This window comes from Mustela nigripes, chromosome 4, assembly GCF_022355385.1.
Source record: "Mustela nigripes isolate SB6536 chromosome 4, MUSNIG.SB6536, whole genome shotgun sequence".
Taxonomy (NCBI): Eukaryota; Metazoa; Chordata; class Mammalia; order Carnivora; family Mustelidae; genus Mustela; species Mustela nigripes.
Window position 1 is genome coordinate 26258652 of NC_081560.1, and position 5912 is coordinate 26264563.

Consider the following 5912-nt stretch of genomic DNA (forward strand, 5'->3'; position numbering starts at 1 on the left):
TGGAGTACAGAGGAGATGTGAGGGAGAAGCAATGAAGAGTTTTGGTAAGAGTGTAAAGGTGAAAGCCCCTGCTAAGTGTCTTGGTTTTTTTTTTCACTGTTTCTGTTTATAGGGAACACAATTGGTTGGTAGACCCAATACCTATCAACTAGCCCCTTCTCTCCAGTGACATTTCAGCGAATGATGACCATATAATACATTTCTGAGTCAGAGATATAAGTAACAGTTAACTGTTTTTTAGGGGTTTTGCTTTCCTGATAAAAAGAAGTTGAGCTGGCATTCCACTCTAACCTTTATGCCTCTCATTCTTTCCACCTTTCTCCTGTATGGAATGGAGACATGATTCCCAAAGGTACAGCATCATTTTACAATCATGAGGCAATAAGTGTGAATATAGAAACCTCTGCACTGGTGATTGTGGAGTACAACATCAGAAAAGAGCCTGAGTCCCTGATAGCATCTTTGGGACACTGAACTAACTTCCCACCTCTGGATTTACTGTTCTGTATGAAAAATGAATTCCTGTTTGCTTAAACTTCTGTTTCTGTTCTTTGTTATTTGCAGCAGCATTCATTCCTAATCAATAATTTTAAAACTTTCAGTTATCTGTTATTGAGTACCTATGTGCCAGACATTGTGCTAAGTATTTCATATGTACTAATTAATTTCAGCGACATGATGGCCATGAGGAGAGTGACACTTCGCTGCAGATAACATGCTGGTGGATGAGTGAGTGGATCCTTGTGTGACTGGAATGGATGTATCAAATGAGGAAACTGGAGCATGAAAATATTAAGCAACTTTGCACAACGAGTAAGTGGCAATCCTGGAATTCAAACAATGTCAGTCATATTACCAAATTTCATGGCTCTCTAATTTCCATGACTTAAAAGAAGCTCATTTTTACTTATATTTGATTTATGGCAGTGCTGAAATTCTCTTCAAACTCATTTGTCTTTATCATGAATTTTGCCCACTTTTCTATCAGGGCCATCATTCTTTTTATTAGAAATTGGGCTGAACCTCTTCCATTCTTTCCTCTTTGCCATTTGTCATTTTCAGTGTGTTTAAGGGTTTTATTTTATTTATTTTGTCATGCCAAATAATTTTATTATGAAGTTAAATTTATTAATAATCTCTTTTATACTTTCTGGTTATCATATCATATATAGAAGTTTCTGAGACTTCTAAGAAAACCATATTTATCCATATTTTATTTAAGTAGTTTTATAGTCTAATTCTTTCCTTTTATATCCTTGGTCTACCTAAACTATATTTTGGTGTAAGATGTGAGTGTGGTAAGATTGTCACTTTCCCGGTTTACTAGAATGCCACCTCTAGCGTATGCAAAAAACAAACCAAAACAAAAATAAAATCCCATATATTTTGTCTATAATCAAAGTTTCTGTTCCTTTCTATTGATTTCATGATAAAGAGTATCTCCTTCATGACTGTAGTCATATCATAAACATGATAACCAATAGAGAATTATAGAAAATCTTTTTGTTTTATTAAGCAAAAATATAAGAATGTGAAATTATTCTGTAGCTTTTTAGGATTCTGGAGATTATGGCTGATGTGTTAAGTTACGAAACAGATCCAGTAACATAAACATAGAGAAATAAAACAAAAATTTAAATATATGCAAAAATTATCTGATATTAGAAAGTCTAAGCATTAACTGGAAAATTATTAGAACTAATCAAAACAACTCAGTAAATCGGCAGAACGAAATTTAATTATTCCCAAATCGTTAGTTTTCTTAAATATAGTTGAGGCTGGATAATTTTTTGAAATTATGATTTATGTTGTTTCTTTATCTCCCCCCGCCCTTACCAACATCCACCATTTAAGTAAATCCAAGGTCTGCATTTCATTTCATCAGGGGAGCATTGACTGAGCAGGAAGCAAAAATGGTTTGTCATATGTTCTGACTTTTTTGTCCAAAGACTTTCAAATAATACCCTTTAGGAGACCTTGGAAGGTTTATGGGAAAGATAAAGGAGGTATAGAACCAGAGTGCCTTGGGATGTATATTCTCAAGATATTGGAAATCTATCCATAGAAAGTTGTAATCTGTCTCCTTTCTCCTTTTTAATGCATTCTGCATTGTGGGTTAGGATGATGGTCTTAAAGATTAATATGGTACACCTGCTTCTGAGGCAGAGGTGGGGTGGGGGAAACAGGCCAGCAGGTCAGGATGTGATCATGAGGCTGATGCATGCCAGGAGGGCCACGTGCTCTGAGTTCTTTACCTCCTTTTAAACTTAGTTCTGCCAAGTTTTCATGCACTGGTTTTGAAGACCTTAGAGAGGCTCTTAAAATAAGGCTGTGTGATTTTTGTATGTAATGAATTCTGATCTATTCCTAATTAATATGACTGCTTAAACATTCAAGTCTTGTAGGATCACCAAGAAATCCCCCAAAAAAGGAAATAGATTTTTTAAAATGTGTTAGACTCTCTGTAATATTTACTTTAATAATTTCAAGTTTAAAAAATAAAACACTTGTGCTTCTTATAACTAATATTTCAATCAAGGGCACCTGTTTGCTAAAAATATGGACAAGTGTTGGGAACGATTCCACGTTAAAACCTGTTAAACCCCTAGGGCCTGCCTGGGCCTACTTAGCCATAGTGACTCCATGTTGCCTAGGTAGCCATTTTGTCGTTTAATAAATGCCTCAGCAGTTACTGATACCGGTTCTGGGTAACCATTGCTAAAACACATACCTAAAACAAGGCCATTTTGTTGTTTAATAAACACCTCAGCAGTTACTAGTATTGGTTCCGGGTAATCGTTACTAAAACACACAGGTAGGAGACATCCAATCAGCCAAAGCCACATATGTAGATGTCTGCGGTTGTGCCCTATAAAACTAACCTGTAAGACCAAGGAGGGGTCGCTCTCTTTGGAGGTGGCCCTGGCCCGGTCAGTCTGACTTCTAATGCTTGGCATAGAATAAAGCTTTACATAACTTTCATTTTGTCTAAGTCTCATTCCTTTGATAACAAACCCAACATAAGAAAGAATGAGACCTTCTTGTCTTACCTCTCATCAGTGGTCTATGAATCCTGAGTGGGTCTATGAACCCATTCATTTTTTTCTTTTCCTGTTTATAACCTCAAATTTGGGATTTGGGCTAACTTGAAAGCTATTAAAACTCTTACATAGTTTCACTGCAATTTTTGACGGACTGCAATGTTTTTATTAGCAATTTTAGGCAAACACTTACAGAGTATGTATCTGACAGGACTTGTCAGATCATTTATTGAACTGCATATAGTAATACATCTTCTAGCATCTACTACATAACAGGCATTGTGTGATTGACTCTACAAAGGAAGGAAATGTTGTTGATATATAATCTCATAATCTATTTGGGCAAACAACATAGCTTCTTAGGAAAAAGTGGCCATAATAGTGGTTCCAGCTCTTCCAAGCTGGGTCTTATGCAGCTGTTTAAGTTTTAACTATCCCTTCACTGATTCATATGGTTTATCCCTGGAGATTCTTTGTATTTAATTATCTATAAAACAATTATCTGTTTAACATGTAAGCTATATTCAAATTTAAGAGTCAGGCAAATCTCTGGAAAACTCTCCTGTTTTGTGCAATTTTAATCATTTATTGATTAGGATAGCTCACTTGACCATAAATCTAAAATTATGTTTGAGCTCTTTGAATCTAGAGACTATCTTCTTGTTTTTGATTTGGATGTATTCCAATTATCACATAAAAAAAGTTGTCATCTTATAGTTTTCTTTCTTATATACATCTTGTTACAGAATTTAGTGTGAGCAAAGTATAATGACCTTAAGCAACATTTTAGTCAGAATGCTTTAAAAATGTTATCACCTATTTTTAGTGTGTGTCTACATGGGTTTTTATTGGTCTATTTGAAGAAGAAGTCTTCTTAAGAAAAAAAAAAAAGAAAGAAAGAAAGAAAGGAAGAAAGAAAGAAAGACAATGTTACCCTCCAGCAGCAGTGTGCAGTTGTTTAGGGACCAAAAAAAAAAAAAAAAAAAAAAAAAGAAAAGAAAAGAAAAAACATTCTCAGTATTTAAAATAAGGAATTTAGCACAGGAAATGGATTTTGTGGGTGATGGAAGAAGTGGAGAAGGCTATCCAGAGTCAATGAGGCTATTCAAAGTTTGGCAAAATCAAAGCTCACACCATTTTCAGGCTGAACGACAATGGAGTCAAAGGTATGATGGTAACCCATGGCTGTGGGTTACTACATGAAGGCTGAAGCTAGTGGGCTTTTCTGGCAGGAACTGGAAACTTGAAAGTGAAAGTGGCTAGTACAAAGGCAGAGAAAGGAGCTCCTTGGCTTTTCCCTTCCTCCTGCCTATGGTCTTGGAGCCTGGGAAGCCCTGGGCAAGCAAGCTCAGGGACCTTCCTGAATACAAGCAGAACTGAGGATAAGGGCAAACATGACGACAGCAGGCACAAAGGGCATGCAATTCAAGTTGTTTCCAAAAGTAGGGATGGATTTGCACCAAACAGCCCATGTTGCTTCTCCTATGAGTCACTTAAACTCACTGTTTTCATCCCGTGGGACTGCAAAAGGGAGGCATGCAGCCAAAATGTCAGAGTCCCTCGGAGCTTAAATCAGTGACAGTTGTCTCATTGATCTAATATTGCATCCTGTCAAACAGACAAGCTACATATAAAGTGACTTATTTTTCCATAGCTTATTTTTGCAAAAAATATACATTGCCACTTCACCATGCTCCTTACCAAGAGCCACAGGGAATATTTTTGGACTATGGTAGTAAAAGAATTCCCTAATTAAGCACTTATTTATTTATTCTCTTAGTGGTTCTTTTACTCACAGTTTTACTTATGTGTGATACATGAAGCAAATGAGCTGAAATGAAAATACAGCATCTCCCTATTTCACTAGAATTTCAGCTCTCTAAAAATGGGGAATTTCTCTATTTTGTTCACCTTTGCATTGTTAGAGTCAGGAAAAGTGACCATCATGTAAGATGAGCTCAGCAAATAAAAAGGCATTTAATGAATGAAGGAAAGAGAAGCTTTATTCAAAAACCATCGAGCCAACTGGCCAAACAGATGTTCTGGTTCTGGTAATGGTGGAGTAAGTTGTATTTGATTGACATTCCTCCCACCCCACCTTATGTAACAATTATAAAATCTTTTTTCCCCCAGTTTTTTGAGATGTAATTGGCATACAACATTGTATAAGTTTAAGGCATACAACACGATGATTTGATATATGTATATATTGTGAAATGATTATCACAAAAGTTTAACATAACATCTATCATCTTGCATAGTTACAAATTACAAATCTTAAAAAGAAAAATGATGAAGCCACTGGAGAATGGCCAAAGTAGAATTTGACCCTTGACATAAGGGGACTACATTTGCCCTTCTTTTCCACTACTTTGCATAGTACAGGACAGCAAGAGACACCTCTCAGGCCAAAAGCTGTAGTACTCTTGGTTTGAGTGTCAAAAGACAGGATGTAGGGCTGCCTATGTGTCTGAGAATTTCCCCCCAGTGAGGAAAGAGTTACAAAGGAGGGAGAACCACATTATAAACGTTCCTAATATCCTTGGTAACTGTGTAAGCATAAGGGAGAATCCAAAGAGATCAGTGAAAAGCAATAGCTTGGAAGTTTAAAAGGTCCAATAGAGATGTTAGCTACTGCCCACCATAGGGAAGACAAATATTTGGAGCTAGAATCATGTGGCAAATTAAAGGGCTTGATGAATACTTTGGGTGTTTTATTCAAATGCCACACTTGTAGACTAAAAACTGTATCACAGGATTTGCCATATGGGATCTTCCCTGAGATATAAACAATCTAAAATTAGGCCTGCTTTAACAATATGTAAAAGCAAGCATTTACAAGTTCAGGGTGAGCAACCAATAATGCAACTG